The sequence below is a fragment of the Ochotona curzoniae genome, unplaced genomic scaffold (genome assembly GCF_017591425.1).
Source record: "Ochotona curzoniae isolate NIBS_2020 unplaced genomic scaffold, NIBS_Ocur_1.0 contig_4692, whole genome shotgun sequence".
Lineage (NCBI taxonomy): Eukaryota > Metazoa > Chordata > Mammalia > Lagomorpha > Ochotonidae > Ochotona > Ochotona curzoniae.
Genome location: NW_024466361.1, coordinates 1343054 through 1359876, shown reverse-complemented (window position 1 = coordinate 1359876; position 16823 = coordinate 1343054). Strand labels below are relative to the sequence as shown.

At 46.6% G+C, this 16823-nt stretch overlaps 1 protein-coding gene across 3 annotated transcripts in view; it reads left to right on the top strand.

Annotated features, from left to right (window-relative positions):
• The window catches only part of CHCHD3 (coiled-coil-helix-coiled-coil-helix domain containing 3), a 199655-nt gene that overhangs the window by 53041 nt on the left and 129791 nt on the right, over window positions 1-16823 (top strand). The window lies entirely within an intron of this gene.

Sequence of the window (16823 nt, the reverse complement as noted above, 5' to 3'; positions counted from 1 at the left end):
CTTGCAGTGGTATGTGGCAGAGGGTGATGGCTGCTAGTGTGTGGTGTGGTTTTTCTGCTGTTTGCTGCATCCATGAGTCAGCAGAGTATTTTAATCGGACCTTCTTGGCTCTTCTGCTGCACTCTTCCTCTTCAAGGTTCTCTTCCCTTGCCGAACGGTCCGCTCTTGTAGCCTTGTCTGCTTTTCTGTGTTCTGTCATCACCCCACAGTTCACACATTCCTAGTGCCTAAGAACATTAGCCGGAGAGGACCACAAGGCTGCAGTTTCCACATCAGACCACTGCCAAAGTCAGAGCAGGTGCCTGAGTGTGGTTCTTTGTTCACGTTCTCTGTGGAGTGTGGGTGCACTTGGTGGCACCTGCTCTTCCCTCTGACCTCACTTCGTGTGGCTGAGTACAGTGCACACGCACAAACAGCATTTGGGAGCCTGGAGAAATGCTAGCTAGTGGTAATTCAGAGTTGGGGATCAGGGAAGAGCTGAGTTTTAGTCTTGGTGTCTGTCAGTTGAGCATGGGTGATTATCAGTTTACTTGAACTCAATGCTGTTGTTTTCGAAAATTGAAGCTACTGTAAAAATTGTACATACTGCTTTTCTGCTAGCCTTTTTACAAGGATCAGCTATATATTAAAATTGCAATGAACCCATAAACTGAATATGCTGCTTTCAATAATAAATTGTTATGACCATAACCGCTTCTCTAACTTTTCCTCTCTTCAGTAAACTCGCCCATAGTTACCAACCTGCTGATGGAGATGTGACACAGTCGTCCAGCAGCTCCTGGTGGCCTTGTAATCGTGATCAGACTCCGCTGAACCAGTGGAAAGAAAATTGCATTAGAAAAAATAGCACTTGAAAATTTTCTCTTCATTGCAAAGCATAAAGTTCAAAAAGTTTGTTCTCCCTCCTTCCCCTTGTTTAAAAAAGATTCATTTTATTTTCTGACATGAAAGGCAGATTTGCAGAAAGAGCGGAGGCAGATCTTCCATTCACTGAGTCACTTTCCAAATGGCAGCAGTGGCTGGAGCTGAGCAGATCTGAAACCAGGAGCTTTTGGGTCTCCTACGTGGATGCAGAGACCCAAGGACTTGAGCCATCCTACACTGCTTTACCAGGCCATCAGCTTGGTCAGAATGGAGCAGTCAGGACACCCATATGGAATGCTCGTCCCACAGGCTGAGGCTTAACTTCCTGTGACACAGTGCTGGCCCCCAAATTTCTTTTGATTTTTTTTCTACGCCAGATTTCTAAACTATTGCTCCTTGCGGTTGCGTTTCTGCTCGTGTTGTGTCATCTGCTGTTAGTGTGTTTCTCTTGCCCTCTTTTTAGGCATAGCTCATTTCTCAGTCCCTACTGTGACAGTGGTTCACCTCACCGCCAGGCTGGACAGTTTGATTCGTTCATTTCAGTCTTAGTTTGGTGATGTTTACATAGTTGAAAGGATTCATGTCCTTGTGGACCACTGGTTAGGGTGGGAAGGTCGAGGATTAGGGGAAAGTGGATGAGATCATTGTTTACAATTTTCTTTTTCTTCTTCTTGTATCTGGGGGAGGGGGCAGTGGGTGCTGCAGCCTAGCTCTGCCCAGCAGACCCCTTACTTAGCTGGCAGGCCGTGGCGTGTCCGGCTGCTTCCACACCTCGCCTGAGTTTTCGTGCTCACACTGGGAGCTGCAGCCCATCAGAGCGGTGCCCACAGTGTCCCTGCTTCCAAACCCGGATCTTGCACTTTCCCAGTGGTTTTGCAGTCTACCTGGACAGGACTTGCCCCCATTCGGCTGAAGTTTTAAACTATTTCTGTTGAATCTGACCTTTGCTTACAGGGCACCTGTGAATCCGAAGCGCACTGTCGCAGTCAGTTCTACTTTTCATCAACTTCCAAGGCTCTCTAGTCCCCTCGTCTGTGGGCGGGTGATGGATAGGATGGTGGGAACATTGATGTGTCTGGTTTTGTTTTGATGGTTCTTTCCCAGTAGCACATTAATTCTCATATTAAATCTTTGAGGTATCCTTCAGGTCCAGAAGTATTGATTTTCGAATGTAGATCTTGACGAAAATAATTTTCAGTGTGCCTGAGGTTTTAAAAGAATTAGAGGTAAATTGATTTATAAAGGTAGTGTCATGTGTCCATGTTTATCTGTTTTTGCGCCTCTCGGTCTGTATTGATCTTAGGTGTTTGCAGGGCGGGGAGTGCCCAGAGATGGCTGTCTAAAGGTGACTCTAGGCAAAAGCTGGACTGAAAGCTTTACGCTGCAGCAGGTTCGACCCAGGACATCCTGTAAATTTGAACGTGACAGCTATGTCATGTTCAGTGCATTGTCAAGGAAAGAGACAAAAAGTAAAGGTGATGTTTTTAGCCATGTGCTGCTTTTTCACCGTCAGATGGGAAGGATGATGGCACTCATTTCTTTACTTCTCACACGTTTGAGTTTAGTTTTGTGTGTCCTGCACAGATACATATTTTTAACGGGACCGCTGTGGCAGTTGTAATTCTTGATTTCAGAAACGACGGTCTACTTTGTTTCCTCCTGGGCGTGCTCAGAGCCGGAGTTGTTGAGTTTGCATCGCAAGGCCGTGTCTAAAGCACACAGTGCTGAAGCTCTGGAAACTCACAGGATGGACAGTGATGGGCGTCGCACGTCGTCCTGGGGACACTCATCCTGCCCGAGAGCGTGCCCTTTGAGGCTCGTCTTGCTGAATGTGTTTAGGATTCAGTATTTCCTGAACTGTCTGGATTTCCTCCTTGGCTGCTTGTCTCTTGTCTACTGCATTTCCTTACACACAGACACACACACATGGACAGACACAGACACGCACAGACACACACAGACACACACACACACGCACACAGAGACACACAACACCCCCCCTCACACACATACATGTCTGTCTTAGGAATTCAAATGTTTGTTTTATTTTTCAATAATTTGGCCATTTCATCTCACCCTGAAAAGAAGTGAAAGTGTATCAGAATGTCACTCGCTCATTTTTATTCTTGTTCGATCACTGTTTAAATGAATGGTGAGTTAGCATCATTGCAGCATTAAGTGCTGATGTGAATATATTGTATATTAGCGTTTCAGGAGGTGGTCATTGTTCTGCGGCATTCGTTGGAAGAGCAGCTTTGGTAAGGGTTCTGTAGCTATTTGAAAGGAGAAAGGACTTGTGCCTGTGTCCCTATGAAGTAGCAGTCCCCTTCCGAGTTAATTCTGTTACGGCAAGCTGTGGATGAATTAGAGGTGGAAGCGTGTTGTAGTTTCATCGTCTTTTGTTGTTGTTTTGTAGTGCTTAACTTATTCAAGTTATCTGTGTTTAGAGCATATTCCTTATGAACTAGTAGGTACTACAAATAAAATTATTTTGACACTAGGAAAGCCTAATCATAATGTATTATTATTATTATTATTATTATTCTAAAATCAAATCTGCCAAAAAATGAGAAGAGCCCCCGAGGCTCAGATTTGACTGCTGGCATTGTCCTTAGTGTTTGTAAGCTGTCATCTCAAGTAGGCAGCTTAGCCCTCTGCCTGGGTTTCCTCAGTTTGAAAACCAGAGTAGTGTATTTTCCAGTGATTAAATAAGATAACATGTGCAAGAGCTCTTCAAAGTGTTTTTTGGAAATGGAATTACAAGATAAGAAGTGTTCTGTGATTTTTGTTTGCCCCCCCCCCCCGCCCTGGTGACACTGCTGCAGCCGCTCATTTGGCTCTGAATGCAGCTCTCCTTCCTACAGGGTTCTTCCTCTGAGCCATCAGTGAGTGTGACGGCAGGTGTCAGGGTTCAGTGTCGCCTCTGGCCCGAGGTACCAGCTCTGAGAGCACAGGGTTTCTGACTTGGCAGTGAAGGGCTCAGGTGCTTCATCTGCAGGGAGCGGGGTGGGTCGTGCCACGCAGGAGCATCTTCAGGGCTGTTTGTGGGATCAAATGGGATTTGCAGGTGGAGAGCTTAGCACTGTGTAAATATGATGTGCATTGCTCCTTCCATCCTCCCATTTTCCCATCTACCTATGTATCCATCCATCCATCCATCTCAGAATTAGTTGTTCCCTGGTTGCATAGAGTGAAAAACCTCTCCTACATGTACCGGTTTTCATTTGCTCTCATTTTACTGTGTTCAAGGGACGTGGAGACCCTCGTGGTAAATGTAGGCCACTCAGCTGAGGGAAGCCAGCCGATCTGTCTCCGAACGAACCATTGCTTGTCTTCCTCCCAGGGTGCACCTGTGTCTGTGTCTGAGGTGCTGCGTGGGAGGAATAAGACGTGACGGCCTTTCTTCCCCAACAGATTTACAAGTAATTTAAGAAAAACTTAACCTTGAAAAATTTGAAAAATATTCATTTGACATAGGTTTTGGAATTGGTAGTGGTACTGAATGGTTGATCTTTTTAATATATTTATATAACAAACATATACAACTATAAATATATTTCTATATATTGATATCTGTCTGTCGGTGGGCAGAATCACACACACGGAGGAGGAGAGACGGGAGAGAGATACAGCTCTTTGTGCTGGCTCACTCCCAGAATGGCTGCAGTGGTTCAGCCTGAAGCTAGGTTGTGGAACTCTGCCTGGGTTTCCCATGTGGGCACCGGGGCCGTCTTTGAGTACCGTCCCGGGCTGCTAGCAGGGAGCCGGATCAGAGTGGAGCAGCCAGGACTCGATCTGGTGCTCATGTGGATGGCCAGCACTGCGTGATGTGGCCTAGCCTGATGTCCCACAGCTCCACCCCAAGAACTTAGACATTAGAGTAAGACAGCATAAATGTTTAAAGCAGCTTGATTTTTAAAATTATTTTTCAAGTAATTGTTAGATGCTGCTCCGGTGAAAGCAGGGAGATTTAAAACGTATGAGGGCTGTGATGTGAATAAAGGAATGATGTGTCAGTGGCAGGATCATCTGAGTTGTTTTAAAGAAGCATAGTGCTTTGCATGCTGTTCTCAGAATGCGATAAATGCCGAAAATCACTTTCATCAATGAGTAAAATGTGTATGCTGAACGGAGCTTGTCTTTTTTTCTGATTATAGAGATACTTGGTCAACTTTTAAAAGGTGATGTTTAAAATCTAGACATCAACCAGAAAGCACTTTACCTGTATGCATTCTAGAAATGAGGCGTTCTAGAAAGCACCATGGCACTACTGGAGGGGAAGGCTCTTGGAGCACTGAGGCTGCTCAAGAATCGTTCCAGAGGCGTGTTGTCTCCTCATATTGCTGTGACGCTTTCTGTCTGGCTTAGAACTTGAGCCAGTCTGATTCTGTAGTGACTGTTTGGCACAGGTGGTTACCATGCCCCGGCTGTGTGAGAAAGCCCGTCTGTTGGGGAGATGGTGCTGACAAACTCAGCACGAGGCAGAGGGGCGTCTTCCAGCCCAGGCTTTATCCGTGTTTGTTGAGTTGGCTGTTAGGAACTAACAAAAGTTTCAAAAATTGGACTTTATTTTCATCCTTTGAATAGTTTTTTTTTTTTAATTTTTTTATTGGAAAGGCAGATTTATAGAGAGACTGAGAGGATCTTCCTGCACTGGTTTGCTCCTGAATGGTCCATTGGCCAGAGCTGAGCCATGCTGGAGCCAGGAGCCAGGAGCTGCTTCTGAGTCTCCCACATGTGTGTATGTGGGCATGAATCAAATAGAGGAGTACTCCAGCCGATATGCTGCAGGAGCTGGCAGACTGGACCCCTCAACGGCCCTGGATTAGCTCTGCACTAACCCTCTTTCTTCCCCACCTTTGGCATGGACATGCGAGCTCCAAGTAATTTAGAAATTCTGATGAAGGACACTAGATGAACGGTGCCATGCCGTGAACACTGATAGACGCTGGGCATCCAGCTGGCAGAGCACCAACTTCACACGCAAGACCCCAGGTCCAAGTTTCAGCTAAAGGTTCGCCTGGCACCATCAGTCTCAGGGACCCTGACAAGTACAGTGAGTCCAAATCATATTTTTCTTCTGCATCAAATCCAGGCAGCTCTCTGAATCATTAAATATTAAATCTTATATTCAGGAACATTATTCACTCATTAATATTGCATTGCACTTTAAACTACATTGTTCAAAACATTGTAGGATGTGATGTCAGTCTGTCAGAATATATCACAAACTGAGTCATGTTCAACTAGGCAGAAAGTGGCCAACTGCACCACAAACATGTTGTAGCTGGACTTTTGTACCATGTACGCACTTTGTGTGGCGGTGGTCGAGGTCACCACCAGATGAAATGGGTTGTGGTGGGAGCCAGATGGAATGAATATTCATCTTTCACATAATATCTGCTCTATGTTCTAAGGAAATTTAGGGTTATGCCTGAATTTTTCTTTCTTGAGTTTTTATTTGTTTTGAAAGTGATTTTCATTGGGAATTGAAAGCATGAGTTGGCACCATTCTTGCTGCTCTGCAAGAGGAGTTTAGGTCCGGGGACGGAGGAGTCATCTCACGGAGTCGTCTCGGTGGTAACTGTCATGTCCGTGCAGCCAGCTGGCTGTACGTGGGGACTTCACATACCCCGCGGTGTGGGCAGTGACCGTGCGTGTGTCCTGGGAATGCCCCTGCTCTCCTGCTGTTCTAGAATTTGTCTTATGAAGGAGAAAGAGAAAAGCATTTATGGGTCTAAAATTGTTCCTTTGTTTAAAAAAAAAAAAAGATCAGTTTCTGATATGAAAATGAAAACTTGAATACATGCAGATGGAGAGATAGTCTTGTGGAGATGTGTGTGTGTGTGTGTGTGTGTGTGTGTGTCACAGCTTCTGGGCTGTACCTGCAGTATGATTCTATTGATTCTATTGATCCAGTGGTTATTGACCATGGGTTAGAGCTGAATGCGTGAGGTCCATCGGAGTGCGTGGCCGTCATCACACATTCTCGATTACCTTTACTGTTTGGGTGGAGGACAGATTAATTTCCCCACAAAGTTGGATTCAGAATGTAGGGCCTCTGGGTTTTTTGTCTTGAAGCCCTCCAGTTGTTATTTCAAACGTGCTGGAAATGGATATTGTGAAGTGAGTAATGAAGGTGGCACCATGGATTCCTGCTGGCTCAGAGTTAAATTATTCATTCTGTTAGTTTAGCTAACATGGTTCGTGCTGCGTGGGATTTGAGCACTGTGTCAATGACTAATACTGCATAATTAAAGAGCCTCGGCTCCTCGGGCCTGTTGTGGAGCTGAAGTTCAGAAATGGCTGATGTCATGGTGCAGATAGAGCTGTATTGGTCCTACATTGCTATTTGCCTAGTCGTTTTGCAGCTTTTTCGTTTCTGTACAGTGGGTGACACGTACTGCAGTGTGCCGGGGGTGGCTTCTAGAGTGTTCATCTTCCAGTGCCTCCTGCTTGCTTCACTCGCCGCTGCAGAGGTTTCTTCCCTCCTCGAGAAGCCAGATGTGCACACTCCCCAGCAGGGCAGCAAAGTCCACGTGGCTGGTGCGTGAGCAGGTGGGGACGGAGGGACGGATCACCACCTCTGGAAGTTCTCCATTTAGGAGACCATGTGGCCAGCGGTACCTTCACGGAACAACCTCCGTGTCCGTTTGTGACCAGCAGCAGTAGCCCTGCCTGACAGCAGCCTCTCGCTTTCCATGAGGTGTCATTTACAGTGTGTGTCATCATGATTGTTCAGTTGTATCTTGCCTCTTGCGTGTCTGCACTTGAGGCCATTCGCCATGCAGCTCTGCATAGCTTGGAGTGGCTCTGGAGGACCTGCGAGTGGAGAAAGGGGTGCGAGCTGTCATCTGATTTGCCGCTTGTCAGGTTGGCACCCCCTGCCCTTGCCCTACACGGAGGCACTGTTAGGGACGGTGGGGCCTGTGTGTGTCCGTCAGTATTGGAGTCAGACCATAAAGCATTTTAGTTTTGAGGTTCTTACAAGATCATGTAGTGCGTAGTGACTTCATTGAGTTTTGGGGTCATAAATCTAGAAAACAAATTCTACCACGTACATTCCCGTGGGATTTGACCAATTTATTTACCCTCTGAACTTGGGCATCCTTAGCTCTGGAAGGGGAACTGCAGCCACTCTGGGTGTTTATGAGGGGCGAATGAAACAATGTATATAAAACACTGCTTAACATCCTTGGCAAGAGGAGGTGCTTGATAGATGTAGCTAGTATATATGACATTATTGGTAGGAGAATGTTACTCATTTTCATTTGAAAGGCCTAAGTTTTATGTTAATGTCACTGATACTAGAAAAAGCAAAGAAAACAAGTGGAACTGGAAAGAAGCACGTAGACTTACTGCCTTCTAGAATGAATTGCAGTGATGTGTTCTGTTAGGTTCCTCTAGGGGCCTGGAGCCCATGTGTTCCTGCGGGTGCCTGATTGAGTCCCAGCCTCAGGACTGACACCAGCTTCCGGCTCACACGTGCTGGGAGAAGCAGGAGACGGCTTGCGTCGGTGGATCCTGGCCACTGCGGTGGCTGTTGCTGGTTCTGGGCTTCACCCAGCCTAACCTCTGCCATCGCAGGCATTTTGGTTAGTGAGCCAATGGATGGGGCTCTCTCGCTCTCTCTCATTGGCTCATAAAAGGGGGAAGTTTGGATACTTGTGATGTATCTCATGATGTCATCCTCTATTCTATGGTCTATGTGTTAGCTTTGTAAAAATGCCTTCCAGCCTGTCTCTCCACCATGTGTATAGTTGGCACCTGACCACTGCTTCCAGCCTGGCTCTCCACCATGTGTATAGGTGGCACCTGACCACTGCTTCCAGCCTGGCTCTCCACCATGTGTGTAAGTGGCACCTGACTACTGCTTCCAGCCTGGCTCTCCACCATGTGTATAGGTGGCATCTGACCACTGCTTCCAGCCTGGCCCTCTACCATGTGTGTAAGTGGCACCTGACCACTGCTTCCAGCCTGGCTCTCCACCATGTGTGTAAGTGGCACCTGACCACTGCTTCCAGCCTGGCCCTCTACCATGTGTATAGGTGGCACCTGACCACTGCTTCCAGCCTGGCTCTCCACCATGTGTGTAAGTGGCACCTGACCACTGCTTCCAGCCTGGCCCTCTACCATGTGTGTAAGTGGCACCTGACCACTGCTTCCAGCCTGGCTCTCCACCATGTGTGTAAGTGGCACCTGACTACTGCTTCCAGCCTGGCCCTCTACCATGTGTATAGGTGGCACCTGACCACTGCTTCCAGCCTGGCTCTCCACCATGTGTCTAAGTGGCACCTGACCACTGCTTCCAGCCTGGCTCTCCACCATGTGTGTTGGTGGCACCTGACCACTGCTTCCAGCCTGGCTCTCCACCATGTGTGTAAGTGGCACCTAACCACTGCTTCCAGCCTGGCCCTCTACCATGTGTGTAAGTGGCACCTGACCACTGCTTCCAGCCTGGCTCTCCACCATGTGTCTAAGTGGCACCTGACCACTGCTTCCAGCCTGGCTCTCCACCATGTGTGTAAGTGGCACCTGACTACTGCTTCCAGCCTGGCCCTCTACCATGTGTGTAAGTGGCACCTGACCACTGCTTCCAGCCTGTCTCTCCACCATGTGTATAGGTGGCACCTGACCACTGCTTCCAGCCTGGCTCTCCACCATGTGTGTAAGTGGCACCTGACCACTGCTTCCAGCCTGGCTCTCCACCATGTGTGTAGGTGGCACCTGACCACTGCTTCCAGCCTGGCTCTCCACCATGTGTGTAGGTGGCACCTGACCACTGCTTCCAGCCTGGCTCTCCACCATGTGTGTAAGTGGCACCTGACTACTGCTTCCAGCCTGGCTCTCCACCATGTGTATAGGTGGCACCTGACCACTGCTTCCAGCCTGGCCCTCTACCATGTGTGTAAGTGGCACCTGACCACTGCTTCCAGCCTGGCTCTCCACCATGTGTGTAAGTGGCACCTGACCACTGTAGCCAGTATCACCTCCTGTCACCCACTCCTCACCACTGTGACGTCTAACAGAAAGGTGAGCTTGGACTAAGGCATAGGCACTTGAACTCTTTGTGTTTCTTTTAAGATTTCAAAGGAGTTGTATTATAAAAAAAAGGCCATCATTATTCAGAAATGAGGCTCATTTTCAGAAATGAGATTGAATTTCTTTTCTAAGGCCAGTTTTAACTAGTCAGTAATAACTGCGATTATACCCAGCCAGATAAAATTTGATTCTTGAAGGCATTTATCCTCTCGTTGGAGAAGGTTTCCAACAGTGTTTGAGACCAGAATTGGTTTTACTCTGTACGTTCCTTTGAAGGGCTTTTGTTCTGTTCTTTGCTGCAGTGCCACTAGGCCCTTGCATCAGCTGGGCTTGACCTGAAGGCTGTGTCCTTCCCAGGACTGTAGGATGGGTGTGCTCTCTGGAACTTGATCCTGCACATCAGCTGTGCGATGTTGAATCAGCAGTGTTCTGAACAAACAGGCAGTCTGTCTGTTGCTTGATTATGTAAGACCTGCCCATCCGTTAAGTCTAATTGTTGTTAATTGAGATACAAAACTAGCTGTTCTGGTCACGCATAAAATGGCTTTTACTTGATTGTGTTTTAGTATTAATGCTTTTCATGCTGTGTATTTAGAAAGGCCATAGAGCACAGGGAGCACAATGAAACTTTGTGTTTTCTTCTTTTTAAACTGTTGTGTGTGTGTGTGTGTGTGTGTGTGTGTGAGAGAGAGAGAGAGAGAGAGAGAGAGAGAGAGAGAGAGAGAGAATGAGTGGCTGGACTCAGCAAGCTGAAGCCGGCATCCCAGCTGATGTGTGTGTGTAACATTATATATATTCTGTCTACTGGTTTACTCGTTTACGCTCAGTGGCTCCCGTGGCCGGGGCTGGATCAGGCCCAGGCCAGAAGCCACGGACTCGCTGGGTCTCCTAAGAGGGTGTTGGTGCCATCACCCTCTGCCTCCTTGGGCACATTCATAGCGAGCTAGATTGAAAGAAGAGCAGCCAGTGCTTGAACTGGTGCGCATGGCATGCCTGCAGTGTGGATGGTGGCTCGAAGCACTGCAGCATTGCACCACTCTTCCCTGTACCTGCACATCTTTACTCATGCACCAAATCTCCAAGGCTTCTTTATAGTAAAAGATGATATGGTAAAATTATTCCCTTTAGAGTTAATGTACACTGCCCTAGGTTGTCATATTCAACACTTTTTATTAACTCTACCTCAAATTCTTTATTTAACTCTTTGATTAAAAAAAGATAGGACATAAATTTTGAAGATGATCCCAGGGAGTTGGCGGCTTGAAGATCTCCACCATCTGGTCCGTTCGTGTCTAGTATAATCATTGCTTCTTCTTTGAAGGAAGTGTCTGATGATGGCGTGAGGCCTTGGCTGAGTATGAGCGGATGGCAGGGAGCACACAGGCCCCAGTCTGAATGCCCCTGCAGGGGCCTTCTGTCTTCCTTTTCCTACTCAGCTGGCAGGGAGAGTGGGGCTTGGGGAGACTGGAATAGGCACATTTGTGCCCTGATCCTCCTTCCAGGGGCTGCCAGCTTGTGGGCCACCTTGGAGGCTGCCACATTGTGAGCGGGTTCGTCCACCTTAGGGAAGCCTGGCAGCTGGACTCCCGGCTGGAAGGGTCCACACGTGAGGACAGGGTGGCACCTGCAGAAGCTGCAGACTGGCCCACTTAGCAAAGGTGGCCGCTGCCAGTAGCTTGCTGGTTCTCAGTGGTGCTTCGATGGCATCAACAACCGTTGTCACTTGATTTAAGCAACTGTCAAGTTTAAGATGCTTCTTGATTTCATAGATGTTAGGGGGTAGGGGAAAATAGCTGTCTGTGTTATGCAGTAAATTCCAGGAGATAAAGGGAAGAGCTAGACAAGAGGTGATAATTAAGTGATGTAAAGCGTTTTACAGAGTTGAAGACAGGTTGTGCTGTGCAAGCCAAAAAGACTCTTGATCCTAGGAGGAATTGGTGGGGAAGACGCACACCTAGTCCTGGGTTGCTAAATTTCCTGAAGGATAAAGAGAAAAAATTTCTAAGGCTAGAGAGAAAATCTTATAAGCCCCCAGACAGAAAGAGAGCTAATTTATAAAGGAAGCAGGATTATCACGGTTTAGGCCTTTTCTTGCACCAGACTGGAGGCCAGAGGATTCCTTGCTGGAGTCTCGAGACAAAGTGCAGAAAGCTCCAGCTTGGGGTTGCGCTCTCACTCCCCAATCGGGGTAAAAACGAGGGATTTAGAGAATTATTAATGTGAACAGCTAGCAGGCTGAACCTGGTAAGGAGACAACAGACATTAGTTTTACATGGAGGATTTAATGAAAGAATAGTTGATGAGGCATTTACAAAGCTGAAGAAAGCAGAAACAAACCAAAAACCTAACTCCAAGGAGCTGCTGTGTAATAGAATCAGTGTGAGCTTTATGTGGTTGATTTTCTGGTCACTGTGTCAAAAGTGAAAAGAAATAGGTGAAGCGATTTCTGTTAATTGTGTCCAGTTATATCTCAGATGCTCAAGTAGAATCAATACAAAGTCATTCTTCCAAATCCAGGGACTTCTCCGCGTGCAGCAGGCACACTTCGGGGCTCCATTGGCGCGTGCGGCTGAGGGTGGCATCCGTAGGTGGGGTTGGCAGGAGAGAGCGGCCACCTCCACCTGCAACATTGGGAACAGGTAGGAATTGTTCATATGCCAAGTATGGAGGAGAGACCTCTTGGCTGTGATGCCCAGGAGAGGGCTGGGGCGTGAGGCTCAGATTTCTGCAGGGTGTTAAGATTGGGGAGTGGGGTGCTGGGTGCAAGCCCCAACAACTTGCACACTGGATTGAGTGGCTGCTTCTGCTGGTGTGAGACAGCAAGTCTGACAGTAGCCCTGGGACTGGGAGTCCCTTTTTCTTCTCCAGCCTCAGGGTCTCCCTCGGGCACCCTTGTTGGCATAATCCAGCAGGGACTCAGCTGCAAAGAAAAATGAGTTGGAGGCAGCTCACCCCCAGGGCTACTAAAGGGGGCAGAGATGAGTTTCCTGGCTGTGTCTTGACACCACAGCCCATCTGGGGGTAACACCTGAAAAGAGAAGCTTTAAGAGCTGAGAGCTGCATATGAAGGGAGGTGGAGGAGAGAATGCTTTCGCTAGGAGCAGCCTTGCCTTGCGAACTTGGAGGTTGGACTGAGAACAATGAAGATTGCTGGAGTTGGAGAGGAGCCCCTGAGGATTTCAGAGTGTGGGAGTCCCAGCTCAGGGTTGGCTTAGGGATAAAGCAAAGGCCTGACATGATTTCCTCTCTGGGTTTAGGTGGGCAGTAGCAGGAAATGGGTTTTTAAACAGTGATAGGGGAAAAAAAAGTATGAGTGTTCAGATAGGAAGCAGCTACCAATTGAATAAAAAAGTACATAGATCTTTTGTGGGAATTGGGGAGGAAAATGGATGATAATGTAATACATCCAGGAAAACAAAGAAATGGAAAAAAACAGTAAAGTAAAATTAAAGAGTGATTATGATATAAAATGAAAGCGATACGTCAAGTATTCCCATTGTACTGGAGTAATCGAGAGTGCAATTACCCACTCAAAGATCATGGCCGCCAAATTTTCTTAACGTACCCACAGAGTTACAAATAATTTATGTGAAATGTTGCTGAAGCAATTTATTTTCATGATAATGAAAACTGACCATGAATGGATTGGCATAGCCATAGCAAACAGAAGGAAATGTGAGGATAGCGTCCAGGGCAGGTGTCCATCCACTGAGGAGGCTGCTGGAGGGTGCTGGGGACAGGGTATAGGAAGTACCTTCTGTCTGGGCATTTCCCTCCCACAGCTCTAAGAAGCATCCTCTCTCGAGCTTGCCCTTAAGGCACGGTTTCCTGTGTCTCCTTTTCCACCATTATTGTGCTTTATTCGTAGCTTTGTGATCAGTGGATACTGTGAGAAGACAATGGGTTATCTTGGTTTAAGATGCTTCTACATGTTCAGTTGAGACCCAAGAAAGGTACTGTTCTGCTAGAGGAACACAATGGCACTTTGGGGGATTTGATCATGAATTCCTGAGCAAGAGTGGTGCAGGGGCGAAGTCATGGTTGTGGTGACATTAACGTGTGAACTGAAGTTGGAGTGAACTGTGAACTGTTGTGACCGTGGCTAGATGACTCATACCTAATTTCAGTGTACTTTGTCTGTCTTTGCCTCAGCTGCCCAGCTGAAATAGAGGGACCTCATCAGTGGCGTTGGGCTTGAACGCTTCCTGGCACTTTGGACGTGACACCTGCAGCTATTGTAGATGTCTTTAGCTGCGTTAGTCTGCAGTTGCAGTCACGTGTCTGTTGTAGATTCCAACGTATTTCCTTTCGGAAATAATTAGAGCTGAGCGGTGTTAAGCTTGCTGTATTGCTTTTATTTTTGTGAAATCTTATTAGAATGCTGTATGCTTATTCTGCCATTATTTCTAACAGTCTGATAATTAGTTCATCGAATTACCCAGCTCAGCTTTTCTGTTTAAAAAATGAGTAGTAAACAGTATTTTGAATACTAGTTCAGCAGGTTCTGACAAAGTATGATGCATTAAAGTAAAAGTCATCATTAGCGTTAAACATGACTTTGGAGATTGCACTTGCTCATTTTAAACCATGTTTTAAACAGCCTCTCTGAAGTACCTTGTAGATATTGTCTGTGTGTAGGGGTCATGGTTCAACTCCAGATGTATCATCTAGTCAAATCACTTGAGTCAACCAGTCGTAGTTTTCCATTTATTCTCACCTGTTATCTGAGTTTTTTGCCAACTTTCTTGCAGTAGTGTAATGGCCTTCCCCATTAAATTATAAAGCAATTAGAGCTGTCTGGAATTACTTATGTATCAACACATGAAGCTAGATCTGTGTGTGTGTGAGTGGCTGGATGAGCGCTGTCCAGCTCCAGGCAAACATCCGGCCGTTGAAAGCCAGGCCCAGTGGCAAAGAGCTGCTAGCCACCTAACTCCGGCAGGTGCTCACACCTGCTACAGTCAAACTGAATTGAAGAGTTTCTTTTACAATCCCTACGAATAGTACAGGCTTTCAGGATTGTCTTTGTATGACCAGAAAGGTGAGTAGTATACTGGAAACTGTACATTGTTTTGGGTTTTTGAAACATGGCTCTGTAAGTCGGAGGGGGCTGTTTGACGCCACTGCTCGTGTCTTTGTTTTATTCTGGGTTAAAAATGGAGATAGCAGTTCCTCCTGCATGGACGGATGATAATGATGTTCAATCTAGAAAAAAATGCCTCACTGTAGTTATCCTTAAATTTCCTTTCCCACTTTCTTAAAATCTTTAGATTCTTCAGGATAAAATGGTACCAGCTGGTTTTTGCACTGGGACTGAAACACATAGAACTAGGTTTTACACCAGCTGTCTGTGAGAGCCGAATGGGCCCTCCCCTGCACTGGAGCGGCTATGCAGTGATCTCCACTGTGGGAGATGATGGCGCTGGGTGTGAGTCTGCCTTACTGAGGAAAGAGCAAGTGTGGCAGGGCTCGGGTAGGGCGACGGTGGCTGGCATTTGCTTCATTAAGCTTAGGCAAGCTATGCAATTACTTAATGCAAACAAGAAAAGTTTACACTAAACTCCTGCTTCTTTGCTTAAAACCCCAGAGAATTTCAATGAGGAGAGATATGTATTTAAAAAGAAGGAAATCTAAATGAAACCTAAATCAAGGGCTTAATGTAGAATAATGTTAGAGCAGGAGATCTGAAGTAATAAGTGGAGACTGGCTGGTAAACAAGGTGGGAATGTGTTCACTGAAGCACTTGGTGAGTTGAGTTTTTTCCTGAGATACTCTTGAATCTTTGGGAACCAAGCAAATAATGGAAGACTTACTTTATTTCCTGCCTTCCTTTTCACTTGGCTATATTCCAAACCCGTGAGGGTCTTGTCCTTTCTGTGTGTGTGCCCGAGGGCTACCACTGGGGCAGGCACGTTCAGAGGGGTCATGCTGTGAGGTCCAAACACGGAGAAGAACGGTGGACATCTCTCTTTCACAGATGGCCACTGAGTTGAGTCACTTGAGGGGAATCGGGAAGCCAGATAGGAAGCCCTTTTTTCGCTGTTGAAAGTTGCGAGCTTCTGAAAGGTAACCAGTTTTTTTCCCAGGGGTGTAGGTAGGCCATCCGCTGCCCTTCCTCAGGCACCATGGCAGAGAGCTGGGACTGGAGCCAGTGTTTGCGTAGGTGCCCCTCTTGCTCTAGATTTCCTTCTCAGAGATTGAAGTAGCGCTTGTTTTGTCACAAATAATTACCACATTGAGCGAGTCTTAGTTGCTCTTATTTAGTGTATAGTTTTTGTTAAGGAATGGGAAATGCAAGCATCACGATAGAAATGTATATTCCCATTGAGTGGAAATTACAGTATAAAATGTAAAAATTGTATTTTAATCTTTGAGTTTTTCCCTTGTTATCATCTTTCTCAAGGATTTTTATGGATCAGGAAATCAAAGGCTTACTGTGGTGTAGTGAAATGTTTACATCCGCCAGACCTTGCAGTTATATAGTTAAATCTTGACATTTGAAAGCTGGGAAGACTGAGGCGCACTGTGTCGTAGGGCCAACTTACTGTTAGGAGAGTTTGTCCTGGGTCCGACCAGCCAACTCCTTGAAGTTCAGTGTTGTGTTTCTTAAACAATCTTTGTGCAAAACATAAGGTTTTTCATATTTGCAGACATTTAAAAAAATCAGCTATTGAAGCATTTGTACTGTCCTTCTGGTAAGACTAAATGAAAATAATCATGAAATTTTTCTAAGAAAAGCAAGTGGTATTTTGACTTGGTATGCATCCCTGTCTGTCCTGTAACTTTGAGAGACTGAAAATGCAGTGAGGGGTCCGTGTCCTGTAGCCCTGCACAGTTGGGGACCCTTTGGCTGGGGCTGTGTCACATGTGCGCCCCCGCAGCGACACAGTAGCCAGGCCCTCCTGGGACAGCTGCCC